At 46.4% G+C, this 22,190-nt stretch overlaps 2 long non-coding RNA genes across 4 annotated transcripts in view; both read right to left on the bottom strand.

Annotated features, from left to right (window-relative positions):
- LOC140215907 (uncharacterized) overlaps positions 1-2,710 on the bottom strand; it is a 213,845-nt gene extending 211,135 nt beyond the window's left edge. The window contains exons 1-2 of one of the 2 annotated variants that reach the window (XR_011892500.1): positions 2,583-2,710; positions 512-583 (exon numbers count right to left, since the gene is read on the bottom strand). This is a non-coding gene — a long non-coding RNA (uncharacterized lncRNA). The remainder of the gene's footprint in view (positions 1-511; positions 584-2,582) is intronic. The other variant, XR_011892501.1, reaches the window with a different exon arrangement.
- Positions 2,711-4,275: 1,565 nt separating this feature from the next.
- LOC129387774 (uncharacterized) overlaps positions 4,276-22,190 on the bottom strand; it is a 45,957-nt gene continuing 28,042 nt past the window's right edge. For both annotated transcript variants that reach the window (XR_008614959.2, XR_008614958.2), the window contains exon 3: positions 4,276-4,913. This is a non-coding gene — a long non-coding RNA (uncharacterized lncRNA). The remainder of the gene's footprint in view (positions 4,914-22,190) is intronic.

The following is a 22,190-nucleotide window of genomic DNA, read 5'->3' as shown; positions in this document are numbered from 1 at the left end:
TCAGTTGTGGACAATACGTTTTCGCGAGCGCCCTTAACAACTCTCCCGAACTTTTTGGGGTCGTCTTTTAACAAAGCAGGTACAATTGTGCCAAAGAAGAATGCTTGGAGTGCTTAATCACATTTTTATATTTCCAGGCGATGTGTTGATATGCGACCCAGTCACCGTGACCATACCTGAAGTTTATTTTTCGGAGAAAGCGGTTTTTCCGATTCTGAAGGCGCTTTAAGGACACATTAATGTGTAAATGAGAGGATCAGGGAACATGAACGAAACGTTGAGCAAAAGAAACAGGGCCCTAACCTAATATACCAAGCATGCTATAAACTGCCCCTCGTGTTCTTGTGAGGCATACTTTTCGGACGCGCAGATTCTGGCCAGAAGCTAAAATGCGAAAGCTAGTGGAAAAATAGAAGCATTTTATATCAGTAAGAAAAGTACCTTGTGTTTTAGTGAAACGTTATCACAGTATAAGTCAAAGAAAAAGTTTGTTGAAAGAGCTTTATCTTACCGTGCTTGATGCTTGAGTGTGCTTAGTGCGCAGGCGCTGACTGAGAGTATGTATATGCGTGTCTTCTTCCACCTTTGTACAAAAGGGAAAATAAACTTCACTTCACTTGTGAGTGACATTCTGCCCATTCTCCTCTCTTGTGTGCTGTGTGTGTTTTTTTGCGCCTTAAATATAGGTATAATAAACCAAGGTGATCTTCGCTTGCGACGGGTGACCCGCAGAGGTACTTATTTGCTTGTGGGACAGCTAACTTTCTTTTTAAACTTTGTCCAGTTTTCCTGGAAAGTGCGCTCATAAATTCTGGGCATGCAGCCTTCCAAGAAGGCTGCTAGTTCACTATTACTAACTGAAAGATCAGTTTTCTTGTATCTCTAATGAATTTTGGTTCACTAGTAGGGCGTTTACCAGTTGCTTTAATAGAAAAGTTAATAACACAGCGGTCGCTCAGTACTGGTGGAAAAACAAGTGAATGCACGAGATCAGGAGCTGTTGTTAGAATTAAATTAGGTACGTTAGCGCTGGACGAAGTAGTTCTCGTTGGAGTAGCGACTAATTTAGTGAAGTTGAAATCAGCGCATAACTTCACGAAGGCAGCACTTTCACTTGAGGACTCTTGAGAACAGGAAAAGGTCCGGACCAATCAATGTTAGGGAAATTAAAGTCCCCTAAAATAAATATGTGTGCGTGAGGGAACTTAACAATAATAGCATTCAAAGCATCATGTAAATCAGAAGAAATATTATGCCCAGCCTTACGTGGCCGATAGCAAACGCAAAAAATTATATCGTAGTGGTTAATGCGCACGCATGCGCAAACAATTTTGAAGCTGACTCAGTGGGAACATGATAAGAGACAATGTGATCGGAAACAGCTATCGGAACGCCTCCTCCTGATCTAGAACCACGATCAACGTGGTAAAACTTGAACACTTTTTTACACTCAAATATTTTGCTATCACGCACTTTGGACGATAACCATGTCTCCATAAGTACGACGACACCAGTACTACACATGTCCATTAGATCAGAAAGCTCTGTTAACACGCTTGTTAACAACACAGCGAACATCGAAAAAAAAAAGAAAATTAACATCACTAGATGAACTATTTGGCCTAGATGATAGTTATGAGAAACTATTTTTACTTGAAGCAAGTGTGAACACATCATGGCTCTGCGCAGCAGGTGAACCGCCGTCGGAAGGTACATCGCACACGCCATCGATTTACGCTACATATACGTAGCACTTGCTCTTCAACAAAACCGCCTACTGTGGTGATTTGAATACGGTTCTCCGAGGTTTTTTTTGCAAATTCCAGTAGCCTCTTGCGGGATGTGCGTGTAGCAAGGCAGAAATCCTCATTAATACTAATACCGGTCTGTTTTAATTTTTTGCGTGCTGAAAAAATGACCTCCCTGAACTTGGCGCTTAAAAACTTCCCAATAATTGGGCGGCACTTATTTGGCACGTATTTACTCAACCTGTGTGAATGAACAAGTGCTTCACCAGCCAGCTGTATGTTTAGGGAGGACGATAGGAGCTCACGTACGCTTTTTTTTTCATCAGCCAAGGACTCGGATGGTTTGTCAGAAAAACCGTGAAAAATCAGATTCTCGCGCCGTAATCTATCTTAAAATTCATCTAACCGACTCGAAAGGGTAGCTGTTTCAGTGCGCACTACAGTGGATACTGTAGTGGCAAGGTCATTCTGTGTAACGTTTGGAGTTGACTCGATCTTTCCTTCGACTGCTGTTAGTCTGCCGTTTGTGCCATTCAATTCTTTCTGGAGATTTCTCTGAATTTCCATGACTTTATTAATCTGTGACACTACCTCAGGATGATTTTTATCCATTTTTTCGGTTAATGTTTTCAACAAAGACAGTACGTCAATACTGGGTGTATAAGGATCGGGCTTAGGGGGCCCGGGGTTTAATTCGACGTCTCCAGCTAATATTAGAAGTTTAAGTGCATGTACGCATTCACAGGTAATGCAAGAAAGCACACCTGGGAATGAAATAAGCAGCAAAGTGACATTACTTGAGCGTTTGCAGTTCAAAGAGGGATGTGGACTAACCTGCGCCAGAAGAACCAACATTTTGCCCGTCCGCATGCTGGCCGCCTTTTCATGCCCACTCGCAGAAAGAAATTCAACAAGTGGGGGCACTGGGCGAAAACTGGCAAAAGTAAATACGTCACGGCTAGTGCTAATCCCATCCGTTAGTTGACGCGAGCATCGGAAAAAAAAGTGTGAAATGAACTTACCGAGAACGTTTTATTCTTATTTTATTCTTTCCCGCTAAAGCTAAAAAGAAATTGCGTATAAATGAACTTATACTTATTTTTCTTGCGTTATCTAGCAACAAGCTAACGGCGTGCCAGGCGCGACGCATGTATGCGTCATGCGGCAGACAGGCCACTGAAGCCAGCGTGGCCGGTTGACCATGTGAATTTCGCCGGTTCGTCGACCCGCCTCTTTTGGATGTAGCATGTTTGTTGGGCTCCCGGTGTATTCTTGCTTTCCTTCTGCACTTCGACACGGCACCACCGCACTATTAAACAGCGGCAAGGTGAGAAATTTTGTTTGACAGTCGGCGACACATTTCAAGCAATTTTGGCTTTTACAGCACGGTACCGAGACATGTGACGCAGTTAGCGAAAAACAGCTCGGCCTTCCTGGTGTAGTTTATTTGAGTTAATAACTAGTGCTGGGAGATGTTTGCGACGCTTTCTATGAGCCCCAACATTATTATAGCTTATTCCGGTAGTTCTTGGGCAAGCTCACCGCACTCGACTTTGTGACGTGGTTAGCGAAAAGCACGTCGCCGTGTGACGCACTTTTGCATGTAATCATTCTTACCGGGAGAAGTTTTGGCGCTTTTTGTGACGCACATCATTACTGTAACTAATTTCGTTACTTCTTGGGTTAGTTTTCATGCACAGTGGCCACGCCCGGCGTTGTGATGCAGTTAGCGAAAAGAAGGTCGGCTGTGTGCGACAGTTAATTTCGCGTGTACTGAATCTTACTGGGGCAAGTTCGTGACGCCTTCTCTGATCTCCAAAATTATTGTACTTAAATTCGCAACTTTTCAGGATACTTTCGAGGCACGCTCGCCGCGCCTGGTGTTGGGAAGCAGTTAGCAAAAAGCAAGTCCGACATGGTTACAGTTAGTTTGGCGTGTACTGAATCTTAGTGCGACAAGTTTGCGACGCTTTCTACTGTCCCGCAACATATACCTTCTTTCGGTACTCATACTTGACGAAGACGCGACGAGTGATAACACTGGAGTGTGAGGCTTGCGCCGGCAGACCGCACAGAACATAACACCGACGAGCTCTTCTGAACAACTCAAAACAGGCTTTGCATCCACGCATTTTTCTTGAGTGCAAGTAGAAGGCATTCTGAGAGCGTCTAACATGGTCTGGCATAGAGCATGTATTGTGGCCGCCTCTGTGTATGTAGCGTACTAACGCGTCAGCTGAGGCCGAGTTGTTTTAAAAACGCAGTCACCCGTGCATTTGTGCTCTTAAAGTGAGGAAATAATGCCCTGGAATGGAGGAATGCTTCGAAATCAGATGTTTCATTCATAACCTAAAGTACGGCTTGGAATGAGTCGGGTATTTTCGACGTCATGTATGTAATAGCGAATTCCTTTTGTTTGTAATGTCGCCCATTCACCACTTTCGCAATTTTCCCCTCTACACGCACTATTCCTATAAAGGCTAAATACCGAAATGACACATGCTTGTAATTTACTTTCTTCAGCTGATGCCGTCCGGTGGAGCTTCGTACGCGAACTACTGCTGCTTACCTGGTTCCACAACGTTGGAGGAATGCACAAAAAGCCCCGAACGAGCATTTATATAGAGCGAAATAAACATTTCCTCATTTACAAGGCGTTTCTCGTCTACTTTATGAAATTGCACGTGGCACAGATTCGAGGGAGGCTTGTAAAGATCATTCGCAATCATTTTAAATGAATGATTCCGCAATAAGACAGCGCGCGACTGAGCAGTAGAAGAAAACGTGCCGAGTAGCGCAGCCCGTGCCAGCTGGCGTTCAAGAGGCGCGCGCCCGAAACCGAATCCGGAGGGACTTAAACCCATCCGCTTGGTGCGCTACAGTCAATTCGGCCGCTGGGCTCTATGAGAGTGTCCACTATTGTTGAATGCCTTTCTCTATGGCCCACTGGCGAAGCATGTCCAGAGTTGAAGGTTTAAAGGCCGGCGGAAGCTTGATGTTGCTGGCCATGGGTGTTGTGGAACAAATGCTGTATGGCACGGAACCACGATGCCTCCTGGTGGATGTGCAGGGCAGCGGAAGGGTTGCCGGCAGAATCGGTAGAACAGCGCATTGATGGCAGGCCAGGCGATGCTTGGGGCGCATCTGCGAGCGATAAGGTACCACCTGCGTCAGAAGAATAAACATTTGGCACGTCCGCATGCTGGCCGCCTTTCCATGCCCCCTCTATGCTGTTTGTTCCATGCCCACACTCTAGGCGAGTTTATGCTGTTCGAATAAGGCCAGAACAGGAACACGAATGAAAAATAACCTTCATTCCTAGACCATTTGCGTCGAAGTAAACGGAAACAAAGAAAATACGTTAAAAAAACGCTGATCAAACAAGTACCGACGGCCAAGTGTATTTTATAAGCATAGTGATGGCTACATACTATAATATGGCTACTAATCGGCTAATAGGGAACCGTGGCTTTTGGCACATTCATTCTTTATTTTGATTCGGCAGTCGAATTGTTGGTTTTGATATCAATGCTATATGAGGTATGCTATTGTTCACAAAGAAGAGTTCAAGTGCGCTACTCACAAGTTTGCGACGCACTGATCTATAAGCTATATACTTTTTCTATTTATTTTTTATTTTATTGCTCCAACAGCTCACGTAAGCTTAGAGAAATCTGCACAGTTCCGTGCTCATGTGATGCGTAGCTTCCCCAATATTCACGGTTTCAAACAATTACTAAAATAAAGAAATTGAGGAAGCAAATTCAAAATTTCCTGATAGATATTTGTGGTCTTCGTAAACAGAAAAAAGTCTAAACAATCTGGTATGTCTATAGGAAGCACAGGTGATTTGCAAAATTATTGTAATATTCTAGCAAGCGGTTCTCAATATCATAGAAATGTCTGAAAGTTCTAAACAATCATTACAGACAGAAGAGTTCACATGGTGGTGTTATGATCGACCTCTCAAGTGTGAGAGACATTCAGGCGTGCGTTCCCATGACAAGATGACTTGCCTCGTCGCAAAAAAGGCTGCTAAGCGTCACCCCTTTTATTCCCCGAGCTCACAAAGGGATGGGCGAAGAGAAGACAAACCGATGGGCAGGAAGACGTCGACGATAAGCCTGACGAAAGCACTACTTCATCCACAGGCACCCCAAGAAGACGTCGACAAAAACAAGACCGCAAGGGGTAATTAAGGCCATCTTGGCCCCCGTATGATGGACCTGTCAAATGTGAGAATCGGTCAAGCGGGCGTCGCCATCTCGACATAATTGTCCTCTTCGAAACAGCGTCACCCCCTTTATTCCCCGAGCTGACTCAAAGGGAAGGACGAAGAAAAGAAAACCAGAAGGTCAGCAGTTCGAAGGCCGAACCTGATGAAATCAGTAATACTTTCACAGGCTCCCTAAGAAGACGCCGACGACCACAAGACCGCAAGGGGTTATTTAAGGCCGTCCTGGGCCCTGTGTTTCTCAGAAATGCTCGAAACTCGGATGAGAGTGACTACCATGTACCAATGAAGCGAATATATTCTTTCCTACTTTATTTCATCATCATAATGCCCGGCTTCGTCGTCGTTTCCTGATTCGTGCAGTGAAGACCCGCCTCACCCGGTCAAGATCGTATCAGTGGGCTGAATATTCACGCAGATATAGTATACATTGAGTATAGACTACGGATGCCTTCAGGCCTTCGCTGTATATTATGCATGACGTCATTGGAGGCTTGTCACGATGACTACGTTGAACGAAAGCGGACCGCCAGAGCGGCACAGAAGTGCAAACCAGGAAATATTAGGATTGATGCAGAACAGGTAAAAAATGTGCGGAACATTTTGAAGACAAGTCAGATCGATTTTAAGTTCATGGAATCTGGCTATCTGGCCACTTTCGTCTCGTCAAGTTGTACAATTTGAGATCTAATGCAAATAGAACAATAAAAAATAGGCGTAAAAATGAAGCCTGAAACGAAAAAGCTACACCCAGATAGCATACCGCAATGTATGGAGCAATAATAATGCGTAATAAGTGCAAGAAGTCCGAGATGAAATCCAGACGCGCTCGTTCGAGAACAGGAACCGGAAGTGTAGCTCTACTAAACTAAATATAGGGCATGATCCAGGAGATCGTGCATTCAAAAGTGTAGGTTCATCCCGAAGCTACCGCAGTTTAATATATATATATATATATATATATATATATATATATATATATATCGGCAATAGAGCGACAAAAAACATCCGGTGGTACTCGGTTAGATGGCACATGGGGTGCCAGTGCTGTTACGTTGGCAGTATCCACGTCGTCGGGAACAGGGAACTGCACAATAACGTCAGCGTCCACAGTCTGGATGGTACCAATAGTCTCGCCACAGTGCAAAGCCAAAGTGTATGAATTTGGGTTAGAAATCAGTATTTCTGCAGCCCCATGGTGAACCGTGAGGAGGGCGAAAGGCAACAATATAGGCTGGCGGCGAATGAAGACGGCAGCGGGTGAAAACATGACCGTCGCTTCGGCAAGCGATGCGCATGAAAGAGGGACAAATACCGCGCTGTGAGGGGGAAGGTCAGTATCTGAAGCTACACAGATCCTGGTAACATCATGAACTTGAAAGTCGTGAGATGGCAAATCGCACAGAACGGAGAACTGAACCTCAGCACGTGCACAGTCAATGACCGCGTGATGGCACGACAGAAAATCCCAACCGAGAATCACATGAATACTTTGTTTAGCGCAAAACGACAGAGACAAGAAAGACGACAGGACAAGGCGCTACTCTCAACTGACATCATTTTATTGCGTCACTCCTTTATAGACCGCTCAAACCAGAGGAACATGCGCAGTGAGCACCATGCGGTGGAGCCACCAACATCCGATCCCAAGAGCGCACTCATGCGACAGAATCCAAAAAACCAAATTCAGCGCTGTACAAGGTTAAGGAAGGCACACTAATGCACTGTGACCCCAATGACTGAATGAAAAAAGCTTCCGATAACTCTCGGGCGGTGGTGTCACGGCTCTTTTTCAAAAATCACATCACAAGAATCACATCGTGGGAGCAACAAGTTAGCACAAAGAAATCAATCGAATACAAAATGTCTCGAATCAACACCCTGGCAGTGCACATAGCGACTGGCTGAACTTGTTGTGCACTGGCTGTTCTAAGCAATAATACCGAAGGCATCATGGTCACTTTCCGTAATTCACGGCAAAGTTTCTCGCTAATCACAGATACAGCAGCACCTGTATCGACGAGCGCAAGACATTTGATGCCATCAACAGACACTTCAATAACGTTAGCGGGGGAAAAACGAGGACTTTGATGTTCCGACGATGACGCAGTTCGTGCCTCAGGAACTGCGGAAATCAGTTTTCCGCCTCAGTAGTACTGGCACTGGGCCTACGACGCATGGATGAGAGTGAGCGCCGACGAGGGGAAGGTGAGCGACGAGTATTGTAGAGCTGTGACTGCGGTGCTGGTATGTCATCAGCAGCGTAGACTTCCGGTGGTGGTCGTGAAGGCATACGGAAAGGTCGGAAGCCGGAGCTGGGTGGTCGTGCGGTGCCCACGAAGGCCGGCAAGCGCCGGCGGCAGAAGCGCGCTACATGTCCCGGTGTACCGCAGGCATAGCATATTGGGCGGTTGTCAGGAGTGCGCCAAGGATTTGTACCTTGCTGCTGTGCGCTGAAAAAGGCAGCGACCTGCTGGCGAGGTGAGGGCGGATGAGAGAACACCGGCTGGAGAGGCGCTAAAGGCGGAGGTGAGAATCCCGGCAGACGAGGCGCCCGTGCAGCGGCTTCAGCATACGTCAGAGGCGCGGCCACAGGAACCGGCTGACACGGAGGTGGAAGAGCTTCGGTCACTTGCTCTTGAATTACCTGTCGGATCGCTGGAGCCAAATATTGAGAAGGCTTCTCCGTGGTCGGCAAAATCGAGAGCTGTCGCGCGACCTCCTCGCGCACAAATTCTTTTATTTGCGTCAGCAAAGTTGTGTGGTTGTCGCCAATAACCAATGCTGCTAACGAATCTTCCGTAGGCGGTGGGCGCCGAGCTAAGATGCGTTGTTTCCGTAGCTCGTCAAAACTTTGGCACAAGTTGATAACTTCGGCCACGGTACGCGGATCCTTCGCTAGCAACATTTGAAATGCGTCCTCATCAATGCCTTTCATAATGTGTTTTATCTTGTCCTGTTCCGCCATTGACGGATTCACGCGCTTACACAGGTCAATGACATCTTCGATGTAACTTGTGAACGTTTCACCGTGATGTTGCGCGCGCCCCCGTAAGCGTTGTTCTGCGCGAAGCTTGCGCACAGCGGGGCGCCCGAACACTTCTGTGAAACTTGTCTTGAATCTGCTCCACGTTGTGAAATCGTGTTCGTGGTTTCGGAACCAGAGGTTCGCGACGCCGGTTAAGTAAAACAGCACATTGTGCAACTTCGTGATGTCGTCCCACTTGTTATGCTGGCCCACCCTTTCGTAAGATGACAACCAATCCTCCACGTCATGATCATCGGTGCCGCTAAAGATGGCAGGATCACGCTGGCCCAATGCACCGGAAACGATGATCGTCGGAGGCTGTGGTGCATCTTCCTGGGTGGTTTCGTCAGGCATGGTCGCAGCAGTCGGTAGCGTCCGGCTTCGGAGTTCCAGTTTTCGAGGTTACCCCGCACCTCCACCAAATGAAATGGGGTTTATTGTAGCTCGTTCGAGGGATCGCAGGTAGCTCTAGATCACGAGTCCTAGCGCTTCGCATCAACAACCCGCGCTCGTGTCTCGCGCCGCAGCGGTGGCAGTCCGCACAGTGCCACATGCATATTACCCACTACAATATATATATATATATATATATATATATATATATATATATATATATATATATATATATATATATATATATATATTGACACGTGTACTTGTCTTTATCGGGGGACACGTTTCGCCGCCTAACAAATGTTAACGCACAGCGGGGAACGCGCCTGCATGCATCCGAAGTTTCTGGAAAGTTATCGATGCTTCTATCCGCTGTCTGTTGTCGCCGAACCTTGTGTTATCTGATTTCATCGCGTGACGCGAATGGTGTAGAACTTTGTGGAAGACACGCTGGTCCAAGCGATCAGTCTGGTACATTCGACGACTGCTGTATAAAAGCCGACGCGCTCGACCCGCTGTACAGATTTTTGACGATCGCCGACAGTGTTCGCCGCTATCGTTGTGCTATAAGTGTCGACTGTTTTTGTGAGCACAGGTTCACCCAATAAAAGTTAGTTTTGTCTTTCACAGTATTGCTACTGTGTTTTTTAACGTCACCACCACGTGACAATATATATATCCCACGCATTATGGGAATCAATGCAAGAGAAACTTTCTGTGGTGATCTTGACAGCGAATGTTTAAATTCTTCAACGTTTAGTCCAACACGAGAATAATGAGTTTATGTTGAACGTTACCTTGCGCGCACCACTGCTGTTTGTCTGCGTCGTACACAGAATACACAGAGAAACGTGTTTGCTTGAGGCATTGTTGTGCGCCATACTTAACCTCTGAGAGGGTTGAACATATTCATTGCCTCACGTGGCGCATCGCATCGTGGTAGAAGTATTAGAGAGAGAGAGAGAGAAAGGCAAAGGAAAGACAGGGAGGTTAACCAGAAATTATCTCCGGTTGGCTACCCTGTACTTGGGGAGGGGCAAGTGGATGTGATAGGGGAGAGAGAGAAGGATTAAAAAAAAAACTACACACACACACGCACGTACACACAAACTGTCTCTATGGGCACTCACGCAGCCTGCAAAGGCGTTCCTAGTGTTATGCAGTGTCACCGTACAATCCTGCGTCACACAGTGAAGTCACAATCTGTCAAAAAATCCAGCGTTATTTAAATTCCGCTGCAGCGCCTTCATAGCCGATCACGCTGATGTTCGCGTAGGCCAGTTTCCAATGATCTTGTTTTCTGTCATTGGGCGCTTGTCCAGTTTGTCTAGGGTGACTGAAAGGACTGCTCTTTGCGGGTTGAAACGAGAGCACTGACAAAGGTGCGCGATTGTTTCATTGCACCCGCAGAAGTCACAAAGTGGGCTGTTGGACATTCCGATAAGAAAGGAGTACGCATTTGAAAATGCTACTCCAAACCATAGACGAACTAGAAGGGTGCGGTCGCGTCGTGCAAGCTCGGGTGGAATACGGAGTGGTAAATTAGGGTCCAGGGTATGAAGGTGTGCACTTGTGAAATCAGATGAATTCCACTGAGCTAATGTCAAGTCGTGTGCAAATACGGCAAACTTTTTCGTTGCGTCGGCTCTCGAAAGGGGAATGGCAACGCAGTTGACGCCGTTATGGGCAGATCGGGCAGCTGCGTCTGCTCGATCATTGCCATGTATGCCACAGTGACTAGGCAACCACTGATATATGATATCGTGTCCTTCGTCAACTATGCGATGGTGTACTTCTCTGATCTCTGCGACGAGCTGTTCATGTTATCCATGGCGCAATGCTGAAAGTACGCTCTGTAGGGCGGCCTTGGAATCACAGAAGACTGACTATGCATGGGGTGGTTCCTCCTGAATGAAATGAAGAGCCGCACGCAAGGCTACCAGTTCAGCAGCTGTCATTGATGATACATGTGAGGTTTTTAGCTGTATTTTGACGGATTTAGTTGGTATCACCATAGCAGCAGCTGAACTTGCAGATGTGACTGAGCCATCGATGCAAACGTGTACGCGGCCACTGTGCACCTCATGTAAAAGTTCTAATGTGGCCTGCTTCAGAGCAAACGACGGCATGTTAGCCTTCTTCGTGATTCCTGGGATGGTGAGGCGTATTTCAGGTCTGTGCATGCACCATAAAGGTGAGGATGTTCTTGCTGCAGGCATGTAGTTCGATGGCAGTGAGGTACGATTGGCAACTATTATACGACTGACAGTTGCGTGTGGCCTTCCTGCGGGTAGAGCGGCAAGATGGTGAGAAGGTAGCCGGGCAACGTGGCGAATATGCGTTCTGAGAGCGTCGGTTACCAAGTACGTTGATATTGGGTGATCTCGAGCTATGACAATCGTTGCCGCTGTAGACGCACACCTCGGAAGACCGAGACACGTCCTTAGGGCTTGAGCTTGTAGTCACTGGAGTACACGCAGGTTTGTTTTGCAGGTGTTATCAAGCATAGGGAGGCTGTATCTTGCGAAACCGAGGAACAAGGTGTTATAAAGCTGCAGCATTGACCGCACCGATGTGCCCCATGACTTCCCGCCGAAAAATTTGAGGAAATGTATTATTGTCATCAACCTCTTCTTTAGGTATGAAACGTGCGGGCTCCATGATTGGTCGCGGTCGATAATTACCCCTAAAAAGCGGTGTTTCCGTGCATTTGCAACAGCTTGTCCGTTGACACTTACAGAGTAACGCTTCATTGCCTTCCGAGTGAAAGTAACAAGGCAGCATTTCTCCGAAGACAGCTCTAAGTTCTGTTTTCGCAAGTACAGTTATGTTAAGGTAGCTGCCTTTTGCAGCCATGCTCGTAACTGCAGTCGTGTTACAGCAGACGCCCAAATGCAGATGTCATCTGCATAGATTGATACTTGAACTGTGTTGGGCAAGCATCTGACTAGGCCAACGAGCACTAGGTTAAATAGCGTCGGGCTCAACACTCCGCCTTGCGGTACTCCACGGAACGTTTGGTGTAGAGTCGTCGCGCTATCCTCGGTCATCACGAAGAAATGCCTGTCGGTCAAATAACTGCACAGCCACTGAAAAATGCGGCCACCGATTCCGGCTTCAATCAGAGCTTCTATAATGGCATAATGTGCTATATTATCATAGGCGCCTTTTATGTCAAGGAATAATGCCGCCGTGAGTAGTTTCAGATGTTTTTGATGTTGAACAAACGTGACCAAATCCATGACATCTATGCATGAGCGCCCACGTCGGAAGCCAGCCATAGCATCCGGGTACACATTGTAATTTTCCAGGTACCATTCAAGGCGAGTCAAAATCATTCTTTCCATTATTTTCCCTATACAAGTGGCCAGAGCGATGGGGCTGTACGATGACAAATCTAACGGTGATTTACCAGGTTTGAGAAGTGGAACGAAGCGGCTGCATTTCCATTCACGTGGAACCAAACCGTTGCGCCAAGACTCGTTGTAAAGGCTTAGCAGTATGAGTCGTGCTTTCTGCCCAAGATTGGCGAGCGCCGCATAGGTAACGCCGTCCGGCCCAGGTGACAAAGAGCGCCTGCAAGTCGCCAGTGCCGCTTCAAGCTCCTCCACCGAAAACATTACATCCATGCAGCAATCCCATGGCACAGGAGTGGCACATGGTGTAAGTGCGCGTTGGAGCTGCGAGCTGGCAAGTCAAGTCTTGAGCAAAATTCTTCAGCAATGTCTATTTCGCTGCGACCTTGGTGCAAAACGAGGGATTTAAAAGGAACACGCTGTTGCGGTGATACGCGAAGTCCACGCACAGTTCTCCATATCTGAGATAATCGCTGACGTGGATCCAACGACTCACATAAAGTTTTCATCTTTGAGATTGTAGTGCATCAGTGCGGCTTTGAATCTTTTGCATCCGCCTTGCCTCTCTGAGATCCCGGATGGATTTGGTTCTCCTGTATCTTCTTTCATCCCGCCGGCCAATCGCTCGTAGTCGCTGCAGTTCGGCTTCAAATTCTTCGTATTTCGGGAAATGCTGAAAAGTACCCGTAGTATCTTGCATGGCTTATTGAATTTCGTGTTCCAGGCTTGAATGATGGTTCCCTTGCTGACATACTTCCTCCATGTGCGACCGAAACGCCGATCAGTCAATTCTCCGGAGGGTCGTGGAGGGGGATTTAAATAGTCCCTTGGTCTTCAGGTACGTCGGAATATAGTCGCTTCCATGTGATTCAATGTCTGAAAACCATTGCACGTTTCTTTCAAGACGCCGGGAAACCGGGGTCATGTCTAGGCAGCTGCTGTATGTAAGCCCGCGTAAATACGTTGGACTACAGGAATACGTTGGAATACGTTGAGGCAGTAAAGGTCGTGCTGTGTGGCAAAGGATGCTAGTCTCCTTCCCCTGGAGTCCATCTTCAAGCTCCCCCAAAGCGGATGGTGAGCATTAAAGAGAGAGAGAATGAAGAGGAAAGGCAGGGAGGTTAACCAGATATGAGTCTCCGGTTTGCTACCCTACACTGGGGATGGGGTAAATCTCCGGTGAGAATCATAGGGCCGGGTGTCGCTGATAGCACGTCGTGCAGTCGTTTAGAGTCGAAGCCACTTGAAGAAGCAATGTAAACAGCGACGAGTGTGAACGTAAGCTTATTCGTTTTCACAATTAAACAAAGGTACTGGTTGTCGTCGTGAGGCGGTACTGGGTGCAACATGTACGTCAGATCACATCTAATATATACAATTACCTTGCTCACATCACCACAAGTAGAAGACAGGAATGCTTCATAGCTGGAAATGCGTATAACATTCTGCACGTTCGGTTCGCAAATTATGAGGATGGTAAATCGGTTTTCGAAGACGTAGTGTCTCAAATCTGAAATTCTCGATTTGAGACCATCGGCATTCCACTGCAATAGAGATACACTCTTGACTCCCCTGTGGAAGGGCAGCGAGGGGCGGGCCATGGTGCCATGCGATGTTTTCAAGTGCTGGAGTCAGCGCGTCCAGCACGTGCAGTGCGCTACGAGCAGCCGGAGTGTCCATGTTTGTCAGTAATAGACGCATGACATTCGTGAGGGATTTAAGCATAGCAATCGCTTGTGAATCCTTGTCTTGCATTTGATCAACTGAAGTGACATTTGACGTTAAGTGGCGAGTCATGTGCTGTGGCTCTGGCGCGTAGCATGTCTTTTTCGGTGCTGGCCACACCTCACTTGATGAAGGAGGAATAGCAGGGCCGCTTTTATCGTGGACATTCCTCCAGGCAGAAGTATTAAACTTTAATTGAATTACGGGGCTGTACGAGCCAAAACCACAATCGGATTATGAGACATACCGTAGTGGTGGACTCCGGATTAATTTTGACACCCTGGTGTTCTTTAACGTGTCCCTAAATCTAAGTGCACGAGCATCTTTTATTTTGCCCCTGTCAAAATGCCGCTGCTGCGGTCGGCATCAAGCCCGTGACGTCGAGAAATGCCTTAGCCGCAGAGCTACCATGGCGGGCATAGAGGTGTTGATCTGACGTGCGACCGCTTTCGTTGGGTCGCCAAGACTCTGCGGTGCGCTTTAATTAATGTGGTTCTGCTTCTGCACGCCGTGCGTAAGTTGTCCGCTAGACATGTTTGCATGGTTTTATTTTTCAGAAATAGCAGAAACGTGCCGTACCATACCTTCAATATTTATTTAGCCCGTTTGCCCGCAACCGCTGTGGTGGCTATAGCAGTAGCGTTTCCTAACCTTCTATAGTCATCTTCTCTCTACTACCCTCCCCCTACCCTCCTATGAGAACTGCGAGCGAAGAGTCGGCTCATCGGTTCTACGCATTGACTGCCTCCTCTCCCCCTCCTCTCTACCATTCTATCAAGCTTCCCCCTGGACTTGCACGTTAGTAGAAAGGCAAGCGCTGGAATTTCTGCGATGTTTTTGCGGGGGGTCCCGGTAATTATAGCTGTCAAGAGGCTAATGTACGTCGTCGAGGAAGCTTCAGAGGGTATTATGCACATTCGACGTGGTGCGAAGGTCCAAACGAGCTTCTCGCTTTGCTTTTCTTCTCTGCTGCTCTCCTGTCATGTATACACGCGCTGTCATGTATACACGGTGTGCCAGACAGCAGCAGCAGCAATGGAAAAGTAGAAGGAAGAGGCAAAGACAGCTTCGCTTTTAAAAGGAAGTCTAATGAGCCGAAAAACTTGTCTTTCTTCGATGTCAAGCTCTGTTGCCTCGCCTTTTTTTCACCGTAATAAGTAGTGGTGTGTAGACGGTAGGTGTTCGTGAGGAAAGCGGTAACTTCTGACGCAACTTCGAATTGAGGTTCTAAAAAGGCGCACGCCTGTGCTGTGTCGAAATGTCTATTTTTGTTGCCTGAAAGTGGTATGCTCCGCGCAAATACACATTGTATAGCAGCTTCGTGGAATATTTGTGCATATAATAATTTCAAAATTTCATTATTTAAAAACCTCTGAAGGCGTATATCAGAACGCCGAAGCCAGCTAAAACGGAACCGCCACCACTGGCATCCTTTGCAGTTCTTGAAGCCAACGGACTTGTGTATTGCGCTTGACTAACCTGAATTCCTGTCTCTCCTTTCTTCCTTTACTTTATTTCCCCATTCCCTTCCCTTCATATAGGGTAGCGAAATGAACACATTCTCAATAAACATACCTGCATTTTCCCTTTGCTTACCCTTTCGCTCTTAGTCTGACAACAGACTGAGCGCGCCACGGCACGTTAGACTGTGTGCAGGCGTCCTTTTCTAAGTTTACGGTAACAACGGCATCAATAACTTGACAAATGAACGCCGCACGCTTCCTACCTCCGCATCATGTCGGATCGCACAACCAAAGTATACGAAGAGGGAGGAAAGAGTCATCGTGGCTGCATAGTAGCCCGTTTCGCCGAGGGGCTTCGATAATTACGCTCTCAGTCGCTTTAATTTAAGCCCCCAAAACGCTGCGCTGGGCCGCGTGCGCCGCGCTGGCACTCGTGTTATAAGAGACGGCTCTCCGTTAATCATAGTCCGCCGGCAGACAATTAACTCCACCTTTAGCAAGCGAACAGGGGACGCGAATGCTTCATAGGTGCGGGAAAATGCAGCGCGCGCTTTGTAACTGTATACACATACTTCGGTGTGGACAACACGCGCCCACACGAGCACACTATTCCCGCGCTGCTGGCTGGCCCTTCGATCGCGCAGCTTTCTGCATGCCCTGTGCACCTCACCATCGTCGAACTTTCCCACTCCTCTTCGCTGGCCCGTATCACGTCGATTCAATGCTTAAAGGTGAATTGGCTACTGCCGGGTTACACTAATGTTTTTTTCTTCCATCTGTTCGTTATAACATCTTTACCCGTTGCATACAAGTTTGCGCTGGTATTGTTCTGTTTCTTTATTCCTCTTTTTCGCTCAAGATACCCGGCCTCCGTTGTTTACTACTTCCCAACGAAGCTCAGTATACAGTACTTGCTTTCGACAGCAATTTTCGTGCGTCCTCGCCTATTTGTCAACGCAGCACAAGTGGTCGTCTGCATACATACTTTAGTATGTAGGCCTAGTCAGCATTTTTCGCCATCGAGCGGGTTCGAGCGCTACACCCTTCTGCACTTCCCCACTTGATTGCGCTCGGGCACGTACGCGAGCCGCACGCGCCCCGATGCATGTCGAGTGATTAGCGAGCCCGCACATATTGTAGGCGATATAGGTGAAGAGCTGCTGCTTCGTTTACGACCTTGAATGCCTCATTTCGCGGGGCATTCTCATTCATGAACAGTACACAACGAAATGTGACCCGTTTTCATCTGGGGACTCCTCACACAAAGTAAACGTTGCGGCGCTCAAACAGCGATGATATGGCCGACCGAAGCCAGAGCCTATCGCACAGACTGCGCATCGAACCAAACTCCTCCTGCATGAAGTTTTTCTGAATGCATTTGTTCTTCCATAAATCACGCAGTCTGATTCAACTGCTCTCTAATCGATATGCATTCTTAGGTGGCTCCACATCGTGTTTCTAGACGAAATGTTCACCGCGCTTCTCGGTGTTCATCCCCGCCATTGTCCAAAAGCTAAATGTGCTGCGAAATTGGAAACATTCTGAAATCGTAAAAGGGCCGCTGGAGCAGCTCCAAAGTCCTTCCCAATTTTATAAACGCTTGATATTAGAGACTACAAACCAGCGCTTTAAGCTATCAAAAACAGATACCATTGTACCTATGTAAACACACGGTGATTTCAGAAAAAAAGATACAATAGATATAGCAGACGTTAAAGTTGACAGAGGTATCGCGTTGGAGTTCGTGGTGGTACAGCAGCGCAGGTTGAAGGCGCACATGGCGTGGTGGAGCAAACCTGTCATCTGAACAAAAATAGCAGTGAATTTAACAAGGCCTGCGTTACTAAGTACATTTTGCTATTGGCCGACATCCTTCAGAAATAGTTTTGTCAAGATTATTATCTGGAAGCCGCTATCACGAACACTTATAGCGTAAAAACGTTTTTTATAATACAGACCTTCACCCTTCATTTCTTTCTTCTTTTGTTTGTTTGTTTGTTTGTTTTAAGCCGAATGTCGGAATGCGATGTTTCAACGTGCTTCGACAGTCTCTTCTATAAACGTGAGTCTTTTGCAAACGTGTATCTATTACATTATGTACATTGAAGAGAGTCAACCTAAGCAAGTCGCAGAGCTTGCGTTTACATGTATACAAAGCTTGAAAGCGAGACTGAAATTCTCAATAAATAGAATTAACGTTAGCAGCAGCAAGATGTAAGCGATCAAAGATATGCAAGGTAAGCAAGTGCAAAGATATGCAAGGTCCTCAATTCCAGGATCTAAAGGGCAGCACAAGTTTTTTTCTTTTTATATGAAGTTGTATCGTATTCTGTGAGTTGAACAGCCATAAAGCTAACAAGCTTATAACTTGTTCATAAGTTTTCCAAGTTCTATGTGTACGTGCAGATGAGTTACAGATGAGCTAAAGATGGGTTTTCTAAGACATGTGCAATGGAAGATCAGCAGTAAAAGTGAGACTAAGAGGCCATCTGATTCAACATGGAGGAGACATTGTACCCGAATATCTTGCGACCCTTTCTAAGCAGTGCCTCATCGCTTTAGGTATACCACAGACTTCGAACATTGCCAAGATATTAATCGATAAAAAAGGAGACCTTGAAAGATTAAACAATATAGCTCCTTTATCATCATAATGAGCAGCAGCAGCAGCCTCTTTTATGCACACTGCAAGACAAAGGCCTCTCCCTGCGATCTCCCACTGCCCCTGACCTGCGCCAATCGATTCCAACTAGCGCCTGCGAATTTTTTATTTTCATCACCACACCTAGTCTTCTGCCGTCCTGGACTGCGCTTCCCTTCTCTCTGCCCCCATTCTATAATCCTAATGGTCCACCGGTTATCTAACCTACGCATTACATGACCTGCCCAGCTCCATTTCTTTCTCCTAATATGAATTAAAATATCGGCTATGCGTGTTTGCTCTCTAATCCACACCGCTCTCTTCTTGTCTCTTAACGTTACGCCTAGCATTCTTCGTTCCATCGATCTTCGCGCGATCCTTGACTTGTTTTCGAGCTTCCTTGTCAGTCTCGAAGTTCCTGCCCCATATGTTGGCACCGGAAGAATGCATTGATTGTACACCTTTCTTTTTAATAATAATGGTAAGCTTCCAGTCAGGATCTGACAATGTCTGCTAAATGCGGTCCAACCCATTTTTATTCTTCTGTAAATTTCTTTCGCATGATCAGGATCTCCTGTGAATAATTGACCCATATAAACGCACTCCTTCACAGACTCTAGAGGCTGAATTGTGGTCCTGAACGCTTGTTCCCTTGCCCGGCTATTGATCATTATCTTTGTCTTCTGCATATTAATCTTCAACCCCACACTTATACTCTCTTGTTCAGGTCCTCAATCATTTGTTGTAACTCGTCCACACTGTTCCTGAACAGGACAATGTAATCTGCAAATCTAAGGTTGCTGAGATATTCACCATTGACACTTACTCCTAAGCTTTTCCCAGTTTAATAGCTTGAATATTTCTTCCAAGCATGCGGTGAATAGCACTGGAGAGATTGTGTCTCCTTGTCTGAGCCCTTTATTTATACGTGTGTTCCTACTTTTCTTGTGGAGAATCAAGGCAGCTGTGGAGTCTCTGTAGATACTTTCCAAGATTTACGTAAGCGTCCTGTACTCTTTGCTTACGTAATGCCTCTATGATTGCTGGTATCTCGACTGAATCAAATGCCTTAGGTTGCTTTATAATTGTATAACGTACTAACTAACGTAATCTTTTATAGAATAAGCTCAATACCTTACTTCAATAAGCCCAAAGAACAACCCAGCGTTAGAAAAAGATATGTAACAACGGAACACATCCTTGTCGTTACTCAGGTAAATAAGAATATAACCATTGTTTGTATTAGCATATGGAGACAATAGATATTGAAGTCAGAGAAATCATAAGATAAATTAAACGTTATGTTTATTTGAGATGTGGAAATAATAATGAACAGGTAAATGAAAGCGGATGAAAAGATCATTTGCTCCAACTGGGAGCCCAACTCACATGTGCGGTGCATTACCAATTGGGCCACCGTAGCGGCCATATTCCCGTTTCTTTTCTTAGGCATTTGCGCAGTAGATCTAGCCCTGGAAACTTTAACCGACGTGGAGCATCCTTTCAACCGCAGGCGTCGATGAACTATTATTGACAGTTTGTCAGGGCTATCTCATCGGCCCTAATAGGTTTCACCACAAAGACATTTATTAACATTTCGTTATTCAGACAATCACCTCGCTGTCGATGAAACCTTCACAGATTTGTGCGCTTGCGGTAAGTGAACAGTACTGTTAGGATCACCACTGCCAAGAAATACACTCTAATCTCTGAGTATACTCCTCTCCAAAGATCCCCACTATAGGTGACGGTATAAATTTTCTAGCTTTCCCGTAACTTTCTCGCCAAGTTCGTAGAAAAGTTTCCGCAGTTCTTCACTCGGGGGCCATTGTGTCAAGCTGCATTGCGGGCGGAGACAATGGGGCCGCAATATTTGCGGATTGTGGACCCGCGACCGCTGTTCGCTCTAGCGCTCGTCATAGGGAAGGCCCCTTATTTCTTTCAGACGACGTCCCTCCGGAACCGAGTCGTGATCTGATTGTGCGCAGGCAAGAACATGTATAGTGAAGGGAAAACGGGGACTCGCTCAAAACTGACCGCATAAAAAGTGCAGTCGAGATTCTTCACTTATCAGATCGACTTTTTTTTCTTGTGCATGGTCTTATTTGTCGCTCTCTTGCCGAAGCTTCCAGTTCGTGCTTTTCACGTGGTAATATTGCTTTTTTATTTCTTTTTATATGCGTGTCGTCAGGTTCCTCAATGACATGCTTCCGTCCTCGCGAGCCATCTTCCTTATTAGATGTCGTGCCACTTGGTCTTCTATGCGACGGAAACATTGAACTACGTGATAGACTCGGAGAAAAGATACAAGAACCGACGTATGACAGTGGACGTCACACAGCAGTGGTATTGTCAGCACTGATCGTTTTCTTTTCCACCTCCGTTCTTGGTTTCGGTCAGACGTTCCCTGCTTTCGATCATTGCGGAAATGGCTTCCTCTTCCGCGATCGCCTTTGGTGAGCCGTCGTTCGCCGACCTGTCCGGAATTCTGCTGCGCTTCCAAAACATTGAAAAGGGATCCAAGTGGCGTCGTCAGAATCCAGGCATAAAGAGCACACACAAACTAGGAGGGAAAAATTGACAGTGGGATCGAATTCCAGCCATACATCGCTGCCTTTTCTTCTTAGTCGTCGGTCTCTTTTTTTCAATTTCGGCAGACCTTTGCTGCGCTGAAGCTCGGCCCGAAGTTTTACCAATGCTACTCGCGTATCCAGTTTCCAAGTATGTTTCTCTCTACTTTTAGTGTTTTCAATTACTTCCCGTTACTCGATAGCATGTTTCGTTCAGAAGTTTCAAAAATTTCCATTTGCTTGTCTATCAAACATTTTAATGTGAAAGCTAATTTTTCGCTAGGCGACCTGTTCGCACTTTCACACACCTATTTTTATAGCTCTCTTGAAGCTATATTTCATGTCTTCCTTTTTTTTCTTACCTTTCGCGTTGCCTTTACATTAGAACCTGTCCTCTTCAAAAACGTTCCCTTTTTCTTTTGCCGTTTTCGGCAACTCCTCTACGGATAGCTACGCCAGAGCATTGGGTAGCTTTGAGCGTGAGAAGTTCTGCACTGTTCTCACTACGGGCTTAAGTGTATGTAGTTTACTGCTGCCTTTATTGCTGTCCTGGGGTAAGGACACAATTTTGATTATTTTCTACATTATACCCTAATAATCGGCACTTCATCGGAACATTTCGCCTGGAAGTGACGCACAATTCTCTACGTATGACTGCACACTTTATTCAGATCCACCTTTGTGGGCGGATCGGAATCGGGATGAAGTGTTTCAGGTGTCGCTAACTAGGACAGATATTTGTCGCAATTTTTTTTCTTCATATGTATACACTTGTATAGTGCAAATAGACGATCTCACGTATGTCGCTCGACGCCGTCAAATACGGGCATTTAGTGGCGGCTGGACCGCTGCCTGATCATCAGAAAAGATACGCGGACTAAGCTGTGCACGGAGAAGGTCAGCAGGCACAGTAGGCATTTACATAGCCTCGAGAGCGATACCGCGAGTCAATACCGCTCATTAAGTCGTGAAGTGACAATTGAAACACTAAGATCTACGGGACACAGCAGACTCTCGCTTCCATCCACACGA

The sequence above is a fragment of the Dermacentor andersoni genome, chromosome 2, assembly GCF_023375885.2.
Source record: "Dermacentor andersoni chromosome 2, qqDerAnde1_hic_scaffold, whole genome shotgun sequence".
Lineage (NCBI taxonomy): Eukaryota > Metazoa > Arthropoda > Arachnida > Ixodida > Ixodidae > Dermacentor > Dermacentor andersoni.
This window is presented reverse-complemented; position numbering and strand designations above follow the sequence as displayed.